This window comes from Triturus cristatus, chromosome 9 (assembly GCF_964204655.1).
Source record: "Triturus cristatus chromosome 9, aTriCri1.1, whole genome shotgun sequence".
In the NCBI taxonomy this organism is placed as follows: domain Eukaryota; kingdom Metazoa; phylum Chordata; class Amphibia; order Caudata; family Salamandridae; genus Triturus; species Triturus cristatus.
The window spans coordinates 256,476,544-256,502,740 of record NC_140592.1 but is presented as its reverse complement, the minus strand read 5'-3'; the positions used below and the strand labels follow the sequence as shown (position 1 = coordinate 256,502,740).

The 26,197-nt window shown below is 43.8% G+C and overlaps 1 protein-coding gene across 2 annotated transcripts in view; it reads left to right on the top strand.

Moving 5' to 3' along the window:
* The first annotated feature begins 206 nt into the window (after positions 1–206).
* The window catches only part of SLC6A1 (solute carrier family 6 member 1), a 558,279-nt gene continuing 532,288 nt past the window's right edge, over positions 207–26,197 (top strand). The window contains exon 1 of one of the 2 annotated variants that reach the window (XM_085624873.1): positions 207–343. The gene's annotated coding sequence lies outside the window, so the exon portion shown is untranslated. The remainder of the gene's footprint in view (positions 344–26,197) is intronic. The other variant, XM_085624874.1, reaches the window with a different exon arrangement.

Here is a 26,197-nt window from a genome sequence, read left to right as displayed (position 1 = left end):
TTATGGCCAAAGATAATACAGACAGACCTGGGTACAAGAGGATCCCATCACTTATATGTAGCGACGGAGGGGAGGTTGTGGTGGGCGTGGCTTACAGTAATTTACCTCTTGCCACGTCCCTTTCGCCGATCACTCTGACTGAAAGGGAGGGCGCTGAGAGCGAGAGGGGAGGGACTCTGCTCCGAGCTCCGCCCCCGGGGGAAGAGGCTCGGTTCCAGAAAGCAAGGAGTCCGTAGCAGCCCAGCATCCGCAGGCAGCTATCCATGTTCAGCATCACTTCGGCGGGACGGCAGGACGGGCCGGATCTCGGGGCAGCGCGCGCACTGCTCTCCTGTCGACGCAGGTAAGTGTCTGAGGCCCTCAGGGGGTCTCCTTGTGTGCTGGTCCGGGGTTGTCAGTGCAGCACCAGGATGAACGGCCACAAATTCCTTCATCTCTCGAGGGCAAACTGACGTGCTATGTGTTGGGGGCAAGACACCTGTCAGCAGACCCACTTGGGGCAGAGGGGGAGAACTGTCAGTCACCCCACGAAAAGTCTGGTGTCCGATTCTTAGAAACACGGGCGTTGTACGAAATGTTGACACAAACAAAACTTATGATTGCCTTACAGTAACATACGTGCCATGATTGTGTCATTATGTTGGAAACTATCTGTCCCCCAACACTGATAACGATCTCGTTGATGCGCTCAAGGGATAACTTCGAATGCACCGTCTTTGTTGTAAAGAGAATGAAATGCGTCGTAAGTGTGCAAGGGCAGACCATGCACTGCGCACGTACCCTGTTTTATCATTATGACATAAAGATGGATGTATGGTTGGGTAGTTTGAAGGTGGGATGGAAGAATCTATGGAAAGTGGGTAGTGGGTGGGTTGGTCAATAGGTGGAATGATGGATGGATGGATGAATTAATGGATGGATGGATGGACGGACGGACGTAAGGAAGGCCAGACAGATAGACGAGCGACAGGACTGATGGACAGATGGATGAATGTATGGATCAAAGTACATTGGTTTTTGTAAAGGACGTGCTAAATAATAACTGGCTGAGGTGGGTTCTTGTACGAGCGAATATAGGTTCGATGATAGTTGCTAATAAGTGGGCGAGTAGGTGGTTCGGATCAATAAAAGGGTTAGTGGATGGATGGATGGATGGGTGAATGTATAGAGTGATTTATGTTAATACATGAAGGTGATGCTTGTGTTAGAGTATAGGGGGCTCGGGTGAATGGATAGATTCACGTAGGTATGGTCTGGTGGAAGGATAGGTGGGTGGATGGAGTTAGTTGCCGGTAGATTACTTTGCTGAGGATGAATGGTTGGATGGTGACATGTGAGATGAGCAGGCAGCTGCGATACTTTGTACGTGGTCGCATTGGATATAAAGGCAGATGGACGGAAGAGAGGAGGGGCGATGGACAGAGACGGGGAGGCAGAGTAGGAGGGGTAGAAACAATGGGTAGCTTCTTTTTGGTTGCCTAGAACGGTACATTGATGAATGGGTAGATGTGGTTTAAGGATGAGTAGATGGGTACATCCGTGTTTTGCTTGGGATAGTTGATAGACAGATGTGGATGGGCGGAAGGTAGATATATCGAGGGACAGACAGCTCGACGGATGGACTTGTCACCCGATATATGAACATCCTATAGATTGATGCACATTTCGTGACTCCTGTAAACACACATTTACACATCAGAGCAGGAATTAGTCAAGACAGCAGGTGGGCACGATGGAGAAAGAGGCTGAGCGAAGGTGAGAGACACATTGTGTTCCTTTCTTGTTATTTTAACACTTTGATAATAACCGACTGAAAGAAAAGATGTATCCCGGACTATCAACCATATTCTGCTATGAATGTTTATATAGCGCCCACTACCCCTGGAAAGGATCCTGAGCAGCGAATGCAGGTGGAAGACCACAGCAAAATCTGTTTTTTCAGCAGCCAGCAAGAGGACTCTCGGATGATGCGCATCCGAAGCTGCTGCTCCGCGAAAACACGGCATTCCACTGACGTTTTCAAAGCGTAACAATGCCATATCCGCGGCTGGAGATTAAAAAGCATTTAAAAATCACCCGATGAACTCAAATTATACAATACAGCTAAATCAACAATAAGCAAATGCCATTTGGGGAAAAAAACTGAGAAGCAGCTTGCAGTTCCAGCCATCTCTGTTAAGGCTACCTTTCAGGAATTACATGTGTAATTCATTCAGAGCCTGCTAGTTAAGCAGCAGGCTTTGCTGTGTTCAAAACTGGGCTTAGACTATCACAAATCGGAGGAAAAACAAAACAAAGAACTGGTGCAAAGCCACGGATCACAACTTCATTTTCAAAACCATGATATTAGACGTGGTTCTTCCACCAAAAGATAAAAGTACGCATGAAGTTTACTAACACGAAGGTCACCGATTCGTCAATTTATATAAAAAAAGTCTCTTCTGCTGCAGACTTGCTTCAGATTCTCGACTTTCAGGATATTTTTATACAAATGTTAATTTCTGTCGTTCCTTCGATTCTTCAAGCAGTGATTTAATCATAATTGAATCAGGTCCCACCTTTGTATTTCATATGGTACCCACCAGGTGCACAGATTAACGGGCACATATTTGACAGGAAAGTCAAGTGCACTATTTCAGTCTTAAAAAGTGCCTTAAGCTCATATATAAAGAGCAGATCGAGTATGTACAGCTGGATCAAAAGTTACCTGTCCATGAGAATTCACAAAGTCTGGAGCATTACTGGAAACTGAGGTCCACACACCATCAGCATCAAACCTAATGATGATGGAGAGGGAAACATAATCACCAATACCTAAATCTGTGATCCGGTGTGTTTTGTTTCTACAGAAGGAAGCACACAATGACAGCAAAGCATGAATAGAAACTAAACAGTAGAAGAAGACGTGAGAGGTTGTGTCAGAAAATGATAAATACTATTGAACCAGTCGTTGTTAGTTTCATTCTCCTAAAATACTGAACTGATGTGCACAATGCAATATGTTTATGGCTCTCTTCTCTTAGTAAGCCTATAATTTCTCCCACATTACATTTAAAATGTACAACTTTCTCTATGTGTTCAACAATTGAAAACCTGCCAAGTGGAGAGATGGATACCTCATCTGGGTTTTTTTTTAAACAGAGTATCTCACTGATGATGGTGACATGGACATGAAATATACATGTATGTTTCCTGTGATTCTTTGGAGTCATTCAGGTATTTCAATGTTGACAGCCAGACCAGTCCAGGTCCAGCTGGGCAGATAGCTGGCCACCTGTCGTTTTCTTTGTTGCCACCAACGTATGTGGTTTTAAGATGACACTTGAATGATGCCTTTTGGTATTTAGAGGATGACGAATATTGTACATTATGAGGATGGCTTCTCTGCCATGAATAACTCGTACATCTGACCTGAAGTGGCCACACGCATTTGAATTCGTACTTTTACGCTCTGCTTAAACTACCCAATGCTTGTCAGTGAGGGGTGTCTGTTTTAATAATTTCATACTTGAGGCAGTGGTTTTCAAAAGAAAGAAAAATGTTAAATTTATGTCAGCCTAGATGAAAATATTTGGACATGCTGTTGTCCAACCAGCCACCCCTTTGTGTTATGTAGACCTGCAAAAGCCGACGGTGCTGAGCAGAATCATGACACTCATACCATTTCCACTACACCAGTTAGAAATGGTTTCTGCTGGATCTAACTACAAACCTACATGTTTTTGGATGTCTGCGGAACTGCTATGGAGAAAATACGTCTTGATTTTAGATGTATGTTTGATTTTGTTATAATTGTTCCCCAATGCCTATTGGTTTCAGTTCCTATCTTAGAATTTGCCTTGTATTTTGTACAAGACATATATTTCAATTTGCTAAAAAAAGAAAAAATCTCAAATTCTTAGAAACAATATGTCATTGTCAACTGGAATCTCCGCCAGGGTAAGGCAGTCCACCTAATTAAGCACTGAGATATAAGCCATTTAGAGAGACAGTAAATGTGCATTCTAGGTAGAAAAAAATGCAAATCCCATAATGAGCAGGGAAGACACATTGTTCACTTAGGCACGGAAAGATCATCGCTAGGTTGGGAGCTGAGGCAAATGAGGTTCAGCCTTACATCTGACTGGTCACTAGGTTCGGTGATTACCTCGAGGCCGAATGCTAATGTGGGAGGGAGATACACTCCGGATAAAGGCCATTACCATAGATCAACTGCAAGCATGTAAACGCGTAGGCGGACGTGTCTCGCGCCTTAATTCCAATCCACCACAGCTCTCGCGACCAGTTCAGACATCCCAACCACAAGAAGGGGTTCGAGAGTGCACTTATGCCCAGCTCCCCTTTTAACAGTCTCAGCCTGTCCAGAGTGAGCCCGCCATAATAATTCAAGACATCTTTACAGCAAGGCAACCATTCTCAAGGACAAAGAAAGGTCATTCAAGGACATTGAACATGGCTTGGAATTCACCTGGTGATTTTCTTTCAATATTGTGAACTCTTGAGTCGGGTCATACATTTAAACATTAGCTGTTCAGGCATATTGTTCATATAAAAACACCTAATACATAAAGTTAATAATGTGATAAACACACCTTGAACAGGTTTCAATAATTTATGATTTAATATTCTAACATTGCAACATTAGGAGTAATTATCATAGTTATATATTGAAATTCTTCCTTTATGTTAAAAAAATAAAAGCAAGTCAGCAAGATTTATTTTAAAAATAAAAATCCACACCCCTGAAAAATTGATAAATAAGTTAAACATTCTTTAGAATATCATTTAGACCCTTATTAATCCTTTATTCCAGATTTAATATTTCTACTACATCCCATTTTTTTTAGGAGGAGAAGGTGCCAATGTCATCTTTAAGGGTAAGCACCTCATGGATTTTTGATTCAGATGCTCTGAATTACTTTTAAAAAACACTGCTCAAATATCACTCACCACCTGCTGAAGATCATGGAGCTATATATCATATGAATCACACAAAGCACATTACACAACCCACAAACCCCCTTCACTGTAACCCAATTTTAAGGGGTCATGTATTGGAAAATAAAAAAATCCAGTTATCTTCCCCATTGCCACTTCACCACCATCAATCACCAATACAAAGGAATATACAATGCCCTCTTGTTTCATGAAAACTGTCCTTTTGTGACATAATTCAACGGATAAGCTCTTTAATAAAGAATGTAGATTTGTAAATAAAAAAAAAGTGAATCGAGGCAGTAGATGTAGACACTTTAATTCCATAAGGGCTCATCCGCTTCTCTCCCATGAACACGAAAAGGCAGGACGCAGCACACCTCCGACTGCTGATCCCAAAGGGACTAGTCTCATTACCTCGATGAGACAAAATCATTTTTCTCAGCGAAATTGGAGAAAATTGCTTTGTGCAGAAAAATGGAATGCCGATCGTGATTGAATAGTTTGGACATTCTCCTCCGAATTGAAGACGTGGAGATGAAGTGAATTAGACAATGTAGGCCACCGAAGTGCTGCCTCGAACAGATAAGGCCTTTGTCTCTCTTCAGAAGAGGGACAGGTCCTCGCCAGGCGGCTGTGTGACAGGCTGCCTGGCCGTCACCTGTTTATCACCACAACATGAAGCATTCATTGTCAACACACCTCCCCTGAGAGGAAAACCACTGTCACTGTCTGGCATGTAGAGGAAAAGACGTGCCTCCATTTTAGATAATACAATTCCCTGAACCTTTTCTAAGGAACTACTTCTTTTCCAACTTTGTAAACTTTTAGCTGCAGGCTGCTGTTTCGAGATTGGACGCCACTTTGCCATGATTCACACAATGTTAAAATTGTAGTTTGCATATTGTGTGAATACACAAACACTTGCAGCATTTCATTGTTACCGGACACGTACAGGACAGTGTGTGATGCCGTTATTGGACTATATATGTACATTTCCACACACTTTGTGAATCTTCAGGGTTGTTTAAAGTGCTAAAGCTTAAAAATACAGTTGTTACTAGAGTCAACATCTATTACAATTTGCTAAGTATATTATAGTGGATGCTAGCCATATCTCTTCAAGCATGCCAATTGTGAATATATACATTCAGAATTATGCTAATCTAATGCAGTGGTTGCTGTTGAATACTCAAGCATATCCAATACAATCCGGATTGCTCTAAAAATAGTACATATGCAGACGTATAATCACATAACCAATTTTGAGAAAACACAAACTGATGAGAAAAAAACGCATTTTATAGAGACAACACAAACTTGGCTTCTTCAAAAAAAAAAAGGTTATTAAAGTGGCAAACCCTAAAGTTAAAGGTTTGGTTAATCTAAGACAAGGAGATAAAGGGAAATGTTTTTATTGGTACACAATCAATCACAAAAGATGACTGCTGATTACTGTGACTTATTACAGGACACAGACAAGTATTTGTCCAAAAACGTGTTGTTCATTGTAATCAATCTTTGAACTTTTGATGGAAGTCACTATCAAAAATCTCTCCTGAAAGAGTCTATTGAGTGAATTGAAACACTAGAGGTGGGCACGTTTTCTTGTTGGTGTAAACATGTCACCTTTTATTCTGCTCCTTCATGAGCAACAGTTGTTCTTCAGTCTGCACTTCTTATCCTCTCAAGACGCCATTTCCTGTATCAGAATTTGAAGACAGTTTGCAAAATGGAAGACAACCTTTGTGAAAACATTACTTCGGAACTCTGAAAATAAAGAACATAGAAACCGCTGCGAGTTTAAAATATAGCTTTGAAAATTATTATAATGTGCAATTTTTAAAATTTTGAAAACGTATAGGCCACCTTTAAATAATCTAAGAAGTCAACACATCTATAATTCTCAACTTGACCCAGCACATTTTTGTTTAGATACCCATCATGCACTGGTAGCAACATTTGCATGAACATTGGTGCAGTCTGGAAAGTACATGTCACTACCCGTTTCTGTAATGAGTCTTCAGGGTTCAAAATGTTGTTCTTAAACTAGTATATGGATGGATTCAGATACGTGTCTTTGCTGGCCCCGTTTTGTAATCCTGCACAATTACTTTACCCTTTTGGGAATGGTGTAATATAATTTTCACATTACAACTAGCGAACGTTTACGTAACGTTTCGCTTTTTGAATGATGACTAGTTCTGAAACTGGATCATGTAAACTAGAGTTCAGCTCCCGAGCTATTAAACAGTGAAGTCAAATCAGGGTTTCACCACCTCCACGTGCCCTACGTATGAGATGAAATTAAATACCTTGGATTCTATTGGAAATAAGTTGCACATTTATTAGTCATTCTGAAAGCCCAGTGGGATTTTCCTACTTAATGACTCGGCGAGTCTAGCCCGACTATGAACTGCCCTCCAATAACCTGATCGGAGGGTACATCGATAGCAGCTCAGATCTTGCTGGCTCCGGAGCCATCATGAGCTGTCCAAATGCTGAAAGCGGTGAAAGTGACATTCAGTCCAGGCTTGACAGGCAGGCCCGGGCTCGGAATAAGGTACAAACCGAAGTGGCATCCCCATTCAATCAGGCTCGAATGCACCTCTAGCTAGGTGAGATTGCAGTGGCTGCTTTCATTTGCAGTGATTTGGGCTTTGACAGGAATGGGCGATTGCTGTGCCCTTCACAAACCAACAGCCAGCCCATAATATGACCATCACGTCATCCATGATTACATGCACACAGCATTCCCCAATAGCTGTGCATGGCTTCCAATGTATAGAGGTTTCCTAAAACCATAGCTGTTGTTTAGCCTTTTGAATTTGGATTGTAAAAATGGTTGATCTTTACTTTTATATATGATTATTGCACAATTTGACTCCAGCTCTAAAATCAACCGCCTTATAATTAAGACAGGCTGTATGGAAAACAATCAATGTTTAGAATACTCTATACAGATAACGTCTGTTTAAAACACCGGTCTAGGCATGGTCCATACGCAGATGGATCACATTAAAGCAGCAAATGCTCTGAAATCGGTTATTTTTTGCCCTCAATTTAACACGAAAATCAATGTAATCTATTTCAAATGGAGATTTATATTGATCATCCGATATACACTTGTTCCTGTGCCATGGTATATAATAATGCAGGCTTATAAAATGTTTTTTTCGCGATTTTAGTTGCTAGGGCAAATAGCTGCTATATTTCATTTAATTTCATTTCTCTGAAACATTATTATTGCAGGACTAAGCACATATTAAACATTCAGCAGACTTCACACAGTTTGCTCTTGGATGCATTTCAAGCCAGATGTTTTTAGGGGGCTCTTAAATGTTTGAGGATGGCTGCAGAGGCTCGTTCTCTCCTTGGTTTCTGAAAATGCGACGGCTACGCACAACTGTAATTTACATTTCTCTTTCCTGTACTGCCAAGGACGACAGACTTAATCTAAACGGACAGACACCCCAGGCCTCGGAGGAAAGTCGGGCGCTATCAAACTGTGGCCAGTTCTTGCTTTTGTAATTTGAATTGCCCACTTTATGTGCCAGAAAACAAATGATTGTAATTTAGAATTTATGCGCCGCAATTACCAAGCGTGTTTGTAATGGATGCAAGCTGGTTTTAGGTTTATATAACTTTAATTAGATACTTAAAATACAAAACTATGATCAATCCGTCGAGTAGCAAGATCGACTTCATATAGACTAAATAAGGTCAAATTTACATTCTGCTTCTACTGCCTCAAGATTACTAAATTATTATATTATTTAAAATTGAAAATATTCTTCCAAGGTTGTTTTGATGTTCTTCCACAATTTTTGTCTTTTCGTTTGGCCGAGAGTGAAGTGTTTGATATTTGCTGTATTGTGTGACTGGTGAATTGTGTCAATAGAATAATAAACAAGAGAGAAGGAGGGAACGAAAGAAAGCAAGTGATGAAGCGATGCAAGCATAAGAGGGAAAAGACGTGAGAACTAGGCAGCAGGTAACAAAACTAATTAGACACGTCAAATAACCATCGTTGAAATTATGTGTATTTGGTTGAAAGACAGTTTAAGATGGAGAAAGAGAGGGAGAAAGTGAGAGAGAGAGTGAGGGAGAGAAACAGCAAAAAACAGGGAGAGAGATGGAGAGAGACAAATAAAGAGAGGTAGAGTAACACATTGAATAAGAAAGGATTTTTAAGAGGGGGGAGTGTAATAATGATACAGAAGATGAAGGACAAATACAGAGGTATATACAAGGAGAGACCAATAGGATTAAAAACAGGATGATGCAGGAGAAAGGGAGGCAGAGGGGACAAGATAGGATGAGAGGGAAGCATAAAGACATTAAGACACAGAGGAGGTGGGAGAGATAAAGGAACACAGGAGCGCGATAGAGTGAAAGGAAGTTACTGACTCTTTAATCACGGTTATCACAGCCAGATGAATGGCACTGCAGAGTGCGCACACATAAAGCACACAGGGAAGTGGTGTGGGTAAGTGAGCCTCACATTGGAGCGCTATGGGACTCTTGTGTGACCAAGCGCTGGGACCTGTAACAAATAAAGAGTAGTGAACTGTCCTTGAACCACAGGAGGGTTCTGCAGTCCTTTACTTCTACACCCCTAAGGGCTTGCTTTACACTGCTGGCCCTCAGGGACAATCCCAAGTCACATTCCTAGGTGTGGGATTCTCCCATTTGTAATTTGAAGGCTGTTAGAAATGGGATTTCTGGTTGGCTAGGGCTTGCGCCAAAGCCAGGCAGAAACCACCACTCTAGTCAGGGCTGGGGAGTTACATGCCAAAGATAACCCCTGCTCACCCCCTTGGTTGCTTGGCACGAGCAGTCAGGCTTATCCCGGAGGCAATGTGTAAAGCGTTTGCGCGCGCACCCAGCAACAACACCCAAGGCCCACCACAAAACAAACTCCACACAAGGTATTATATAAAAATAGCCTTTGTATTATTCCAAAACACATTAGATAATATTCACACAATTTACACTGAGCCAACTGGCACTGGGCTGAATTTTACAAGGGACTATTTACACGGGACAGGGTCACATGGACCACTGTCAGAATCAGCACAAATCACCAATTGTACATGTAGGACATATACTAACTGTAACACAAATTAGCACGGTAGAGCACAACCAGTAACTACTGGCGCAAAAATGACCTCAGCGTCATCACACTAGCATCAGGTATAAAACCTATCCTGCATCCATCACAGGGGCATAAACACATTATGCACTTTCTCATTAGTCTAATGCATTAGCCCTAACCACCTAAGTATAACTACTCTAGGGGCGTACATCGCACAGGGAAGTACAATCTCCCTAACATCACCCTAAACAGGTAAAACAACCTCCTAGGCAGAAATGGCCACATTTAGAGGTATAAAACACAGGGTGCGCAAAACATGCTATACACAGTACATTTCCTAGCACCCAATCACATTAGCATGAATCACAACAACACCTCAATCACATTAGGGTCCAGGTCGCACCAGAACCTAAACGTAGCAGCTGCCCACTACTTGCTGGGCAGCTGGGGACAAGAACAGGGCCTAAACGCAGCAGCTGGCACTAAGTGCTGCGCAGCTGTGGGAGTAAAATGAGGCATGGCTCTCAAATGGTCCTTGACACAATGTCACAACGTGGGAGCCACCTAGGCTCTAGAAACAACATGTCCCCATGGAGCGCACGAGCTCCTGAAATAATTGTGCGCCAATATAGCAAAGGAACTTGCCCCAAAGTACTGTGGAGCGCACTGGCGCTCTAAGACAAAGATTGCCCTCCTCGTTGGAGCCTCAGGGCTCTAAAAGCTAAACTGGGGACAACACGGGCCCCTCCGAGCCCTTCAACAATAATGTGCCCTTCATTGGAGCCACGCAGGCTCAGAAATGCATTCTGCCCCCGTAGCGTTGGAGCCAGCTGGGGCTCTTAAAATAAACATGCCCCCATACGTTGGAGCGGCCCTCTGCTATGTGGGGCCGCTCAGGCTGTAGGCACCAGCACTGGTGCCTCGGTCCCCTCTTCCCCCCCAGCCCTCGTCACTTACCGGCTGGGGCGAAGGCTGGACTGAACTCCTCTCGCGGCGCAGGGCTTCCCTCACTCCTGGGAGCCCCGCGCTGCAGTCTTCACCCGGGTCCCCTCCTGGGACCCGGGACTTCACCTTATAGGCTCGCGGAGGCGGGGTGGGCTCCCGCCCTCCTTGAAGGAGTCCGCCACGCTCACCACGCTTCACCCGGTCCCCCATCTCGGGACCGGGACTTGTAGATGGAGCCTGCGAGGCTCCGGGTGGATCTCGGGCGGCGAGCGGGACTTCCTTTCCTCGAACGGAAGTCCCGCCCCGCTCCAGGCGTCTGGCCGCCTGACTTCCGGTTTTCGGCTGAACGGGGGCGCGGCGGTGAACTTTTTCGGGCACAGTGCGGGGTGGGCACCCGCAGTTTTAATAAAGCTGAAGCGAGGTGGGCACCCGCAGCAAGCCATCACGTGCTACAAAGATGCAGGGTGGGCACCTGCTCACCAAAAGCGACAAAATAAGCGGGGTGGGCTCCCGCAAGGCCGGCATCATGGGGGAATCCCTAGACTGGGGATTCCCTCTCCCTCGCTCCCAGCGCGACGATGCACAGCCCCAGCTCCTCTCTCTGGGGGAATAAAGCGCTCTCCAGGCGCTATGTTCAGGACCAAAATCCAAGGCAAAGCGCTCCCAGGCGCTAGAAGGATGCAGCAAAAAGTTCCCAGAAGTCTTCCAGGTATCCAGGGGCTGGGCAGGGCCCAGGGAGGCAAGCCTTCCCCTGGGCCCCAGCAGCAGCACGCCCCTGGTAGATTCGAGTCAGAGCAAGAACATTTTCATGGGGTCACAGCCCCTCTTTTATACACCAAATCCTTTGTCTCAAGGTGCAGGGAAGGGGCGAACCAGATACAACTGGTTCTTGAGCACTTTGTTTTGCTCAGCCCCTCTCCCTATTCACAGAACAGGCCAGGGTCATCAGTCGCACCACAGGGGGTGGAGCCAGCATTGTGTGGGGAAAGCCCAGCCCTATTCAGGTCCTAGGTGTACTCCTCCCACTCATCAACCTGCAGAGCTCTCCACCCACCACTGGGGCAGACCCACCCTGACTCCTGGAGCCAGGCACACCAGCCAATCACACGCCAGATAGTCACTGCACATTTATGCCAGTGTCTAGAAGTGGCGCTTCTATACTAGCTACAGTAACGCCGCACACATCATTGCGCAGCATTCACTCTCACGAGTTTGCACATATCAAACTCGACCCTGCACTCCCCACGCCTCTTCAATCTTGGTTTCTAGTCCAGCTCATCACCAATACAGCACTGTTCCTCACACACAGGGCCAGTCTGGGAAACCATAAGCAGCCCAGGCAAAAATGCTTGACTGGCTCTGCTTTCTTCATATCCTTGTGCTGTCTCTCTCTTTCCACCCATTTTCTCTCTCTCTTCTCTCTCTCTATTCTACTTCCCTTTTCTCCCTCTCTTTCTTTCTATCTTCAAGCCTTCCTGTGCCTGCTGCAGTTAACCTTGGGGAGCTGGGGGAAGTGTTAAAGGCAGCAAGAGTAGCCCCCTACCCTAAAAACTGGCCTCTGGGGACTCCACCCATTGGGGAAATGTCTGATGGAATATAAAAGGCCTTTTTGGCCTGCTCCCACACATGCTAATGCAAAAAATAAGGCCTTATTTAGATCTTGTCGGACGGGTTACTCAGTTAAAATGGTGACGGATATCCCTTCCTCCAAAATATAAATCCTGTAGGATATAATGGGATTTCTAGTTCTGCAGATGGGATATCCATCATCGTTGTGATTGAGTAACCCATCCACCAAGATCTAAATCAGGCCCAAAGGGTGCTGTCTCTTATATTAAGTTCCAAAAGAAATATTACAGAACCATTAAAGGTCCAATTTTTCCTTCCATCACATGTTACCTTTAACTATGGACTATGGATCATGGCCAACAAGTCCTAGTAATGATGTAGGTGTCCTGCAGAACACCTGAGTTGCCAAATCTACCTCAGCCTTTTCCGTCCTCTACTCTGCTCTTCCTTTCTCTTTTCTCATTCCTGCAGTTTCTTGTTCATCATGTTTTTTTTCCTTTGCACTTGTTTTCAAAGCTTTATCATCCTTCTTTCTCACTTTCTCATTTCTTTCTCTTCCTTTGGGTTAAGGCTTGATGATGAAAAATAAGTTTGATTCCCCAAATATAAGACCTGGTCCCCAAAATGAATGTATTCGTTTTCAGCACCTGCAACCACCAGCACAAATTATTCGATGTCAAAGGGTGCACAAAGATCCGGTTTGAAATTGACTTCATGAAATTTGGAGTGTTTATGTGTCCCCAACAAATAAAACATTTTCGTCATCTCTGATACCTACAACGCACTATTTCTCATTTAAACCTGGGCAAAATTCAGAAACATATATGGGGTGGGCATAACTTGTTTATTTCAGTGTAGTGTAACAGCATAGAATTATCTAAGAATTCAGCAAGATTACACAAAAAAATGCAAGAAGAGAAATTCTGCATGTAGTGCTATTTATTGGCACAAACATGCCCTCTCACATCCAAAATGAATGTGTGAATGCATTTTGCACTATAAAATAGTGTTACATGCAACAGAACATGTATAGCAAGTGCGAGCAGCTGCTCATACTTGCTAAATGTACGCTTAGGAAGGATTTTACCCTAACTTACCACCTGCATTTAGCGCTATTTTCTTAGGACAAACTGCCCCCTCGTATGCAAAATGGACACAAGAATGCATTTTGCAATAAGAAATAGTGCTAAATCTGTTCTTGGAGTATTTATTACCTTTGCATTAGCTAATGCTTGTTGTCGATGTTGAACGGAATTGGCAAATATAAAGGAAAAATAGGTTATTATCAGCAAAAAATTAAATAAAAAATCAAAATGGCTGGCCCGTGTGATAACTTGGAAACGGCAGATTTTACATTGCAACAGGTAGGCTACACAGGGCAGGCCTATAGCCGCATTTGCATTGCCACTGTAGTTTATGGCAATTAGCACTGCGTCCACATAAATCAGTACAGGCAAAGGAACACTTTTTTTTATCATAGGTACATCTTGTGTACAGGCAACCAATTCAGGTGTAAGATTATTGATATGCAGGATGAATAACAGGAGTGTGAGGCAACGATCCACCCCCTATACATCATCAGCCAAACAGTTTCAGATATGCTCCATGTTCTTAGCCACAACTCCTCCTAGTGCTGGGTGTGGGTCTGCACGCCTCCAAACTAGCGTAAGGTAATCAGTAGATGCCTTCACATTGCGAAGCCTGGTATATACTAGAGGTGTCTCGTAAGGTGGCAGGGCCAGGACAGCGGTTATGAGGGTATGATCACTAAACTCAGATTTAATAGTGGTACCATACACCAGTAGTTCTGCTAAATTATGGGATATGAAAATATAGTCAATGATGGACATGCTAGACCCACCCTGGAACGTGAGTAAGCTCAAGTCACCTATACCAGCTACATCCAATACATTAAGCAGGTCAGCTGCTGACTAGAGAGCCCTCAGCTCCTTGTCCCCATGATCTGCCCCCCCACCAGCTTGTGCCCCCACCACTTTGCCCACTTTACTCATAATATGTGTAAGCTTTCTTTTTTTGGGTGATTGTGTCTTAAGATAGGAAAAGGGCTTTGCTCACTTGTGGGCGAAGATCCTTCCTCCTACTGGTTGGTGCAAATTGGGACTTCTGTATTTAAGATAGCAGAGGTCGTCTTTCATTTACCCTCCGATTGTTCATCTCCACTGTGCTTTGCCTTTCTCTGATTGTTGTGGTTTGGCCAGAAAGAGTTTACAATACACCCAGAGCAGAAAATGGTAGTCTGCTATCGCTTTGGGAAGCAGAGCACTGCAGTAACCACATCATACAGAACCCATGATCAAAGCTGGTGTTGGACACTTGTTTGCACAAGAGGCGGTTTGTCAGTGTTGTTGCCTTAATTTTCTAGAGGTCATTTCTTGGTCTTTTGGTGTTGGGGTGCATAGCTCAGACTCTTACATCTACTGAATTGCCCTTGACTGCTTCTTCCAGAATTGGTCAGTTAAAGTTCATGTTCCTCTGTCTCTGACTACACTGATTTTGTGCACTCAAGGCTTGTTTCCAGATGTAGGGCAGTAAATCCGTAACATTAAAGAGGCTCCTGTTTGGGGGACTGCTGTATTCCAGGCAGACCACCAGAGCTCAAAGGAACTTTTGTGGTGCCTACCTCCAAATGGGGGACACCACAAAACTAAACAGGAAAATGTTAGGCAGCCCCAGTGCCTTATTGGGCATGCCTTTAGATCAGCTGAGTGTGAGTGTGCTGCAACACTCTCTTTGAGACAGCCATGGCCACTCAGCTTTTACTTCCATTTGTTCCTTTTAATCAAAGTATTCCATGACATAACATTTTTTAATGTGGGTTTCTCAGCCACAATTTAACCTCATGGTCCTTGTGGTTCTGGCTGCTTCACAAGCTCAGCAGCTTCTGTATAGATGGCACAGGAGCTAGTCTCCTCACTTCTGCACTGCGGTATGCTCCCCCTCGACCCACACTCTGCCGGGAGGAGTTGGAAAGGCACACCCCATTGCTCCCAAAGATTTGGCCTAACCCAGGGATCAAAAAAGAATGTGGGGCATGCAAGCTTTGATCATATGGGCTCGAATATGAAGCACTTGTCTACTTCAGAGGCCATAAGTTCAGGAAGCGACATAGTGCTCCATCTATGTTGGTCCCTGTGCCCCACATCCTTCCTGGGGGATGAGAAATGAACTGTACAGGACAGTCTGATTTCCCTACTCGCCAGACAGCTCCCCCATGAGGGAAACCAACATATGGTGTTTTCTCTGGCTCTTTGGGTTATATTCAATGGGTTGTAGCTTTTTGTACTATTGCTGGTGGACTCCAACCACTAGAGGAGTTAGTTTCGCGCTTGCTGGCATCTAAGATCTGCATAATATTGAAGCTGGACCTTAGCTGCTTTCCCTCTGATGTGGGAAAGTTCAGGGCATTCTTTCCTGCCCCCTACCTCCACAAGCTATACCTCACTGATGAGACCTAAATAGCTCAAAACTGGTTGCTGTTGCTTGTTATTCCCATCAGGAGAGGACCGGTCTTAATAGTTCCATCTAGACTGTTCCTATTTGGGCATGACCAAGACTGATTTGCATACAGCGGGTCTCTCTCTAGAATGGTACAGTGGGTGAAAAACAATGGTCTGGAATACGCCCCAAGCAAATGCCAGTGTCTGAGATTAATTCAACCATTCCTTCCATCACCTTTTTGTTTTTGCAGTATACCTCCTAAGTGCACCATGAATGCCCAGATGTGTGTCAGATGCTCACTGTGCACTATGGCTCAAAATATACCATACTGACGACACCTAAGTAGGTTGAAACCAGTCTGGGATTGCTTCTGTTTCCATCTTGCGCGAGCGGGCTTCCTGAAGTCCTCCTGAGGCATGAGCCGGGAGAGACCAACGGTTTGACAATTTGCTGATATTTAGCATTTTTAAACTAATCTGACATTCCTTAAACTTGTACAATACCTTTTAAACATTGTTTGCACTTTGCACTTTATCGTGGGCTTTCACACCCGGGGTCCTCTCATAGAGTAAAACCTCATGCGGTCCACCATTTGATCTCAGAAAAGAGCCAAAGAGGTGCGAAAACTGTAGGCTGCAGCTTAGTTATACTAAAGTGAAGAGCTTGAGTATACAGAAAAAAACAATATGCATGGTTAACATTAATGAGATTATAGCGGTGCTAATCAATGCACGCTCACTAGTAAAACACAACACAGAACTATCAGAAATGATAGTAAGCCACAAGCTCGACCTGGCCCTTATAACCGAGACCTGGGCAGATGTAGCATCAGACCCAGAGCTGACATTAGCACTCCTCACAGACTACTCGATGATTAGAGCTGATAGAAAACATAGCCATCATCTCCAGAGAAGGATCGAGAGTGGCTGGATGTTCAATAGGCAGCTCACCGGATTGTGAAACATTAGCCTTCCAGATACTACTCAATAACAACTATACACTAAAAGGTCTTCTCATATATCGTCCACCAAAAGCACGAACCCCGCTGATGGAAAACACTAGCCCCTTTATGGAGTCCAGAATAAACTGCTCAGACTTTACAGTATTAGGAGATTTTAATTATCACCTATAAAAGGAAGACGACAATAACATTAAATGTAAATGTAAGTGTCTTGTAAAGCGCACTGCTGCCCTGAGGCGTCCTGGCGCTGTAGACCGCTGGGGAACCCGTCCTGGCTATCCCTGTGAGATGGTCCCTCCAGGGTATCTCCAAGGTGAAACCAGGCATCCCCGGCGAATGTGGGGGGCCGTTGTGGAGATGAGGCAAGCTAATGCCCAGAGTTGCCGAGTGTGTTCCTGGTTAGAGTAGGTACCGAGGCAAGAATTATCGAGTCCGTTTTGACGCTGGTCCACGACCCTGCCGCGTCGGGAATTGAACCCTGGTCCCTGGCCAATTCTCTGCTTACGGATCTGCCGCCTCTAACCAGTGAGCCACACCTCTCCACGGGCTTATTGATGCAATGGCAAGTTTTTCTCTGGGGCAGATAGTCAGGCAAGAGACACATGTTGCAGGGCATACCCTGGATGGAATCTTTACTTCTAATTCCAGGGTAAAAGTGTCGGAAGTTATTCCTGTCCCATTGTCGGACCATAAAGCTATAATATTCATGGTACAGGTAACTGGCAACAAACAATATTAACCGACACCCATACCGCAGTCGTCTATCAGGATTGGGCTAAAATTAACATCCCAAATCTACAGGCCTTACTACGCGAATCAAAACCAAATTTAGACTTAGACTCTAATGCTATGGTTAGTAGAGTAAACATCTGGGTTAAAACAGCAGGAGATACGGCAGCCCCCAAAAGGAGCTTTCTGCATAAAAGGAAAAAAACCCTCTGAGCCTTGGTTCTCAGAAAACCTTAGAGAACAGAAAAAAGTATGCAGAAGGTTCAAAAGAAATTGGAGAGCTAACTATGATGAGGCGAGGAAAGCTGAATATGCACACACTTTGTCAGAATGTAAGAAAATGATCATCGAGGAAAAAAGCAAATACTTTACAAAGAAAATTTTGGAGGCTAAGAACTCCAGCAGAGAGTTGTTTGACACAGTGAAAAAACTAGCCAACCTTCCAGTGAATTCTCAGAAGATGAATAGTCCGGAGTTCTATAATAATCTCGGACAATTTTTTATTAACAAAGTGGAGACAGTGTACAAAACCTTTGGAGATAGCAATAACTCTTCTTCTGACAAAACCAAGCCAGGGTCCGATACACACGCATCTGGCACTGGTTTCTACTTTCTCCCGCCCACGAAAGAACAGATTACCCGAGTGGTAAAGACTACTAAGTCAGGAGCCCCGTCTGACCCTTGCCCTTCTAAAGTTTTCCATCTGTTCACAGAAATATGTAGTGAGCAACTTAGAACAGCATTTTCTGTAACAATACAGTCAGGTCTGTTCCCAGAGACATGGAAGACAGCCTCAGTTCGGCCTTTATTAAAAAAACCTAACCTCGACCCTAGTGAACCCAGTAGCTATCGGCCGATATCCAGGATTCCCTTCTCATGTAAGGTGTTGGAGAAACTACTTAACATACAGATTACAACCTTTATTTCCGACAGAGATCTCCTGGACCACTCACAATATGGGTTTAGTGAGGGCCATGGAACAGAGACTGCTCTGGATAGGGCAGTAGAGGAACTCAGAAGAACACTGGATGTAGGAAGGAAGGCCGCCTTGATCTTGTTAGACCTATCGGTGGCCTTCGATACTGTTAGCCATTACATTTTAATTGGTAGACTAGAGGAGTTGGGATTCCAAGATACCGCTCTCACTCTACTGTCATCCTACCTAAAGGATAGATCCTTTGTGGTAGAAATGGATGTATTGGCATCTAAATCCTTCAAACTGCCATGTGGGGTGCCTCAGGGTTCCTCCTTGAGCCCCACACTTTTTAATATATATGTGACCCTTCTGGCAGCGATTATCAGGCAATGCGGCTTCTCAGTTGTCTCCTATACTGATGATACGCAGGTGGTGGTATCAGTGTCAAATAATATCGAGGAGACAGTCGATCGTTTCAACATCTGCATGTCGCAGATAAATACATGGATGCAGAACAATTGCCTCAAATTAAACGGCAAAAAAAACAGAGGTTCTGCTACTAGGGTCAAATACCTCATTTTCAGGAACCTGGGGGTTGTATTTGATGAAAGACTGGCATTTTAAAAACGATCAGGAAGATCGGTCCTTTCATCCCCCTGGATGCATTAAAAACGGTAGTCACAGCCCTGGCCCTTTCCAGACTGGACTACGGCAATGCCCTATATGTGGGACTACAGTCCCAGTTCCTACTGCAGCTTCAGCGAATGCAGAATGTAGCAGCAAGAATAATTTTGGATATTCCTAAATATGAACCAGTCTCCCATCGACTGAGAGACCTCCACTGGCTCTCAGTGGAAAAAAGAATCAAATTTAAGTTGCAATGCCTAGCATATAAGGCCCTACAGGGGAAAGGACCACTGTATTTGAGGACACACCTTAGGAAATATATGCCAGCTAGAAATTCAAGTTCAGCTCAGGCACAACTACTGTCAATTTCTAGGTATAAGCAGGCTAGCTGGGGGGGGGGGGGGGCAGAAGCTTCCTTTTAGGGACATCAAAGATCTGGAATTGTCTACCTATTTCGATAAAAAACAGCAAGACGCTTATGTCATTTAGAAGACTGCTGAAAACATGGTTATTCACTAACTGAAAGGTCAGAAGCACTAGGACTTGTCAAATTTCAGCTTTCCCGCCAGTCCCAGTGCCAAGACACCTTTGGGCATATGCGCGCTCTATAAGTCTATAAATCAAATCAAATCAATCAAATCAAATCAAATCTGGAGGGGATCTGACCTGGCAGGGTTTGCTGGACTGTTCCTATTGGAGCAGGACCAAGAAAGATTTTCATAATGTGGGTCTCTATCTAGAATGGTGCAGTGGGTGAAAAGAAATGAATTGGAATATGCCGGATTCCCAGTGCTAAGATTAACTCAAGCATTCCTTTCATCACCATATTTTTGCTTTAGTTCCTCACAGTCTGCTAGTAAGGTTTCTTGACAGAATCCAAGACCTGCTCCTCTATTGTGGCTCCTTGAACGTTTCCTTGGCCCTAGGTCTTACTCAGCAGCACTCCGCAGCTTTCAAGGCAGATTACCCTCCCTGCCTAGGGCTCATGGCCACCTGACAATTTGCAGGGTACCTATGTGTCCAGCAGGAGTCAGGGGTCTTTCTTATGGGGTCAGCATTCACAGGACCAGTCCACAGAGGCTCCAGGGAAGCTCTCTCTTCCAGGCTGTGCAGCAAGTCTACTTGTCTACTGGGAAAGCCAGTGGCACTAGATCTGGAGACAAAGATACACAGAGTCCAAGTCAGTGCAAATCCAGGAGGCCCCACCACTTCAGAAAGGGCTCCATCTGTCCTTGAGGCCTGAAGATTCCAGTGAGCCACAAAGTTTCTCCCTGTGCAGGGATTTTAAAATGGAGGTGGAAAGTTCCCAAATGTGGAATCCTTTGCCCCATCCAAAGATGACAGTTCATTGCTTCCTCCTGTCCCATTTCTTGTGCACAGTATCTTGGCACTTTTCAAAATAGTTACTTGAAGTGGTCATAATAACAGCTCTCTACGAGTTCTGAACCCCATCCCCAGCTGCACATTCTAAACTGGATCCATTCCACCAAAACCTTAAGTGTACCTCCTGGAGAAAATGGAGACAGAGCTTGACTTCTCTGCTCTTGTTCCTCTTGGAAGGGCATGTCCCTGCTTGTGGTCAGTCAGTTCGTCTGTAAGTAACCTTGGAACAGGCTGAATTCCACCTGAATGGAGTCGGGGGGAGGCTTTGAGCTACCTGCTGACTAGATACTACTTAACTTGAAACAGCAGCATATTTCAAAACTCTAATCTAATTAAGGGCTGACTCAGATAAATGTGAACAAAGGAGTGCAAATATGGCCAAATTAATATTATATTTGCACTCTGAACATTTGTTCACCTAGGGAGGCGCATGGCAAACGTCATCCCAGGTTGAGCCAATTTGGAATGTTTATTTTAATGCACCATTCCTTTACAGTGTGAATACAGTAAAAAATAATAGACTTACAGTTAATCTCTGTATACTCACAATATAGTAAAAAAGGAATGTGAATGGCCACTTACATTATGAAGTATGCACAAGTTTTAAACAATTTATCAAAGATCCCCTCTGCAACAGGCGACCTATGTTCAGATTTCAGTTAAGGAGTAGTTCCCTCATTGCGGCCGCACGTGTCACTTGTTTCAGTAGGAATATGCCACCATTTTCAAATATTACATAACATTTTAATTATAATGATATTTCTAAGTTTCAAATTCAAAAATATAAGACACAATTTTGATCTTCATAATTTTTCTAAATTTTAGCTGATGTGCCTTTTATTTTAGAGTTAGACGGACACAGGACTTCTACCTACCAGCAATTGGGGGAAGTCCCTTCTATCCTGTTTAAAGATTATACATCAATATACACTTTAGATAGGGTAGATGGGACATCCAACACGTTTTGAGGATGTCCTGCTTCTGTTAAACTCTAAATATCCCGTTCAGGCCCATTTACGAGTCAGGCATATTGAAAATATTGCATGGTTTTACTTAATCTGATTAAAAGTTTTCCATATGTGAATTAATTGCCTGCAAAAAAACTGATCTGTAACACTGCATGCGATATCTTTGCAACAGGAAAAAGTGATTGATAGCATTTCATGTGAAATGTCTATATGTAGAAACAAACCGCCAACACATTTCTTACCAGGGCTAGCACAAGAGCTATCAATGCTGTTGAAACAGAGGCTAATTCATGCATAGTTACTTATAGATGACTTGTACAACTGTGGAATGTTTAGTAAAATAGTATATTCACACAATGTCAGCAAGTATTATTAAATTATTAATAGTAAGAGTGACCAAACAGAAGCAAAACCCTTATCCCTCCCACCCACCAAATACCTGCCACTACTAACCCATACTATAACACTAGACTAACAATCAATGTCATGTTACCTTTCAGCCACCAATCTAAACCATTAACCCGCATTTACTTTCTAGCTGATGATACACACCCTTCTATATAAACAAGAAAAATGTGCATTTCGTTCCTCAGGCTTATGGTGCATGCCTCTTTTCAGGGTTAAAGGCTGGGTTTTGGGTGTTGGCAATAAGGCAGGCCTCCTCCGAAGCCTCTGAAGCAACACTGGAGACAAGTGTTGTGAAGCTATGGAACATGTATAGGGTGGTGGGGAATGGCTTCTGAAACTGCTGCCTGGAACATGCACCTGTGTGCTAGGCAAGGTCTAGAAATGTCCTAGTAGTAGGGTGCCAGTGTATTCCCCCGAGTGCCTATTTGGGCATCTGCAACCAGGCTTGTAAAAGCATGCAGAGCATGCATTAAGCTGTGAGTAGTCTTTCTAGTTGACCTGCAAGGTGAACCATGTTGTCTTTGTGTATAGACATCATGTTAGGATACAATTGTATTTAATGGTGTGTTATAGACCTGTGTTTCTCCCTCCCCACCTGATTAATGCTGTCTCACAGAGACTACAGGTGATCACTCATCACCTCATGGGCATCTATGGAGGTACATGTTGTGCCACATGACCAGCCACATGGCAGAAATCCTTTAAGATATTTAGTACCATATCTGAGCCACTGTGCATGTGGTCATTGGTGGACATACCTTAGCTGCAACTAGATATGTCAGTTCCTCCCAAGTGGGCTCACATCTGTGCCTCCATCTTGATCTGACAATGGCACATCCTCTTTGCCCTCTTCCTCTTCTTCTCCTTCCTTCATGGGCACATATCTGACACTTTGTGGAATGGATGCAGCCACAACCGGTATAGTGGCATTTTTAGTGGCAGCTATTGATGCCCCTTTATGAGCTTGGGCTGTGGTGACAGTCCCAGATGAATTAGGCAGTGAGTGTGGAAATGCAGATTGAGTGACACTTGCTGCATGGCTGGAGTCAAAAGTAGCAGTGCTGCCAGTTGAGATAGCCCTAGCCAATGGTGGCACTGGATTGTTACGATGTCTTGTACTTTGCTTGTTTTGTTGTTTTGCAGGTGTTGGTGGTGATGCATATCTCATAAAGGATTGTTCTGAGTCCTCCTGTGCTGTGTCATCTGGAATGATAACATTGCTTGCTTGTTTATTGGCCCAATAATCCCATATCAGCACATGCAACAACAGTGTCATAATTCCCTGAGTAAGGTCTGCTCAATTGGCTATGTGTGAGCAACGTTCCATTGGTCATTGATATTGCATGCTCATATGTTACCTGTTCTTTTATCTATGGGCCTTGCTGCCCTATTTGTCATAGAGGACATCTTGCAAAAGGATATTTTGTTGATTCACAGCCCCATCCCTCATGCTATTCACTATCATGGCATATTGCATATGCCATCTGTATCTGTGTGTGACGTACACATATAGTATAGTAGCATCTGTCAATCATTTGGATACTCAACTCCTCCTGGTTAAGCTCCACCTACTACTCCCTCAATGCTAAGGAGGCTGATACTGATTTGGAACTGCTCCTGCTAGGGGATGAACTTTAGCTCTGGTACATATCCTCCTCAAGTTGCAAGGAACTCTGTGCCAGATGTACAACCATTCACTTTTGTGAGTCGCAAATTAAGTCGAATTGCGACTCGCAATTTGCTGCTTGCAAAAGTGAATGTACAACAGTGTTTCAGACACTGTTTGCGATTCCCAATGGGTCGCAAATTGCATGCCTCATTAATATTCATGAGGCAAGCGCAATTTGCAACCCCATTGGTAATTGCTAGCACTCCCAGGGAAACTGGCCTGCTGGGGTAAGCAAACCATCATGTCTGTGATTGCTTTTTAAATAAAGCAGTTTAAAAAAAAAATGCAGTCCGGTTTCCTTAACCCCTTCAGCGCGGCGCGGATTCCCCCGCGGTGCTGAAGGGTTCGAGCGCGGGCGGGGCCATGACGGAACGGTTCCGTCATGAGCACAGCTCAACCGATGCTCATGACGGAACCGTTCCGTCATGAGCATGGAAGGGGTTAAAGGAAAATGGGATGCATTTAAAAAAGAAAAATGAAACTTTTGAGTTTCATTTTTCAAGGGACCACTGCCCTCTTAAAAAATATTTTCGCACACACTCACAAAGGGGAAGGGATCTGTTGTGTCCGCAAGCACAAGACAGGACATAGCAGGTATGTCTTTAGTATTTATTTGTGGGAACAACGAGCCACCGCTCCTCTCATGACAGATGAGAGGCACCAACTGTCTTTATTGGAACTCACCACATACCAGCACTATGGCAACACATGGAGGTTCTGTACAAGCATATCTAAGTACAACAGGATCCCCTGGGGACCCCTTCACGTTTGCGAGTGGTTTACCACCTACTTGAAATAGGTGGTAAACTGAGAGTGTTTTGTGGCAGCAAATGCGGTTGCAAAACAATAGCATATGGCATTGAGTCCCGCTATTAGGAAGGGACGCCCCATCCTAATAGCGAGAGTCGCAAATGCTATTTTGCGAGTCCGTGACTCACAAGATAGTATTTGTACATGCCAGGACCCTTTTTTGTGGTCGCCAATGGGCAGATCTCCCATTCGTGAGCGCAAATAAGGGTCGTACATCTGGCCCTCTGTGTTCCGCAAGTAATTACCATACTCAACATTTAGGTACTGAATCCGCTTCTTCGAGTGTCTGGGATGGGGAGTCTGTGAGAGATGGAGGGGTATAGAAACTGCAATGACCTTCTTAGTTTCTTTTTGCCAGATTTTCATTGTGATATTGGCACCAATCTCAGGTAACAAATGTTCCATTAGCCAGGCTTCTTCTCGGACTATCTTACCTCCCATTACCAGCAATTCAGGTTTTCTAACGTTGTACTTTCTGAGGTGCTCAGAGGCCATGCTTTATTGTTGGCACATCATATTGTGTGGATAAGCTTAGTTTTGTTGACTTGTGGTGTATATGTGAAGCCTGATGAGAAAGAAGTGTTTTAGAAACTCAGTGAAAGTTCAGTCAGCTTGTTATGTTCTAGTAGGCTTCTACAACAAATTAGTTTAGAGAGTGCCTAGTGCTGAAAAGAAATCAACTGGCAATCATTTAAATCTATATCTTTATATCAAGTTGGGCTTATTGGATAACAATGCACCTTCTCTCTTTGCATCATGAACCTTGTCTTATAACCTTCCTAGATGCTAAGCTGAGCCATATAAACCTGTTGAATCTGTGGTACTCGTTTTGTTATAGCTTCTGGTCAAAATTCAGAATATGGTCTCAATTCTCCTTTGTTACTAAAGATCATTGTAGTCATCATAGATGAAGGAAATGTGGCCTCATCTAATAACAGCATTTATCTTGCAAGACACTGTAAAACAGTGTATCCACAGACACATACACACTGACACACACACTCACACATTGACTATTTTTGGAGCCAAGGTGCAGGACATTAAAGCAACTCAAGGGTGATGGAGATGTGATGTTGTTTCTGAGCAGCTGACTTTGAGACTTTTGGGGTGAGTCCTGGTGTCTGCACGTATCTCCATCTGAGCAACATGTAGCTGTTACTCAGGGTACCTCGATTAATAATTTTCACATGGAGGAAGTCGCTGAAGCTCTAATTTGGCTAAGAATAAAGCCGTTTACCTCTACAAAGTAGATCGCAATCTATTGGTACCTTTACTTACATAGGTCTATCAAGCCAAATGTGTGTCAGGAGTTTCATATGGCACTGACTTCTGGTGTTATGTAGACACCTCTTTATTACACTAGGTTGAGAATGATTGTTTTTTAAACTTATTGTCCTTAGCCCAGAACACTGCGGATTATCTGGCTCATGAGGAATTCGTTTTGGGTTCCATTTTTGATAACCTTGCCCTTCGCACCTTACTGAGATGGCTCTCTGTTTGGGTTAACGGTGAAACTGAGCTTAATAAAGCCATTATGAGGGACTGTTTGAATCTTGATGGGGCACACAGAATTCTTTGAACTATTTTAAATTAGTTTTTTAGATGCTTGGTGGGCTGGAAATCTTTGACAATCCAGATAGTATCATGAAATCAGATTTGAGATGGACCAAAATCAACTTCCTCTTATAAAGAAGGGATAAAAGAAAATCCCTGCAGCCTC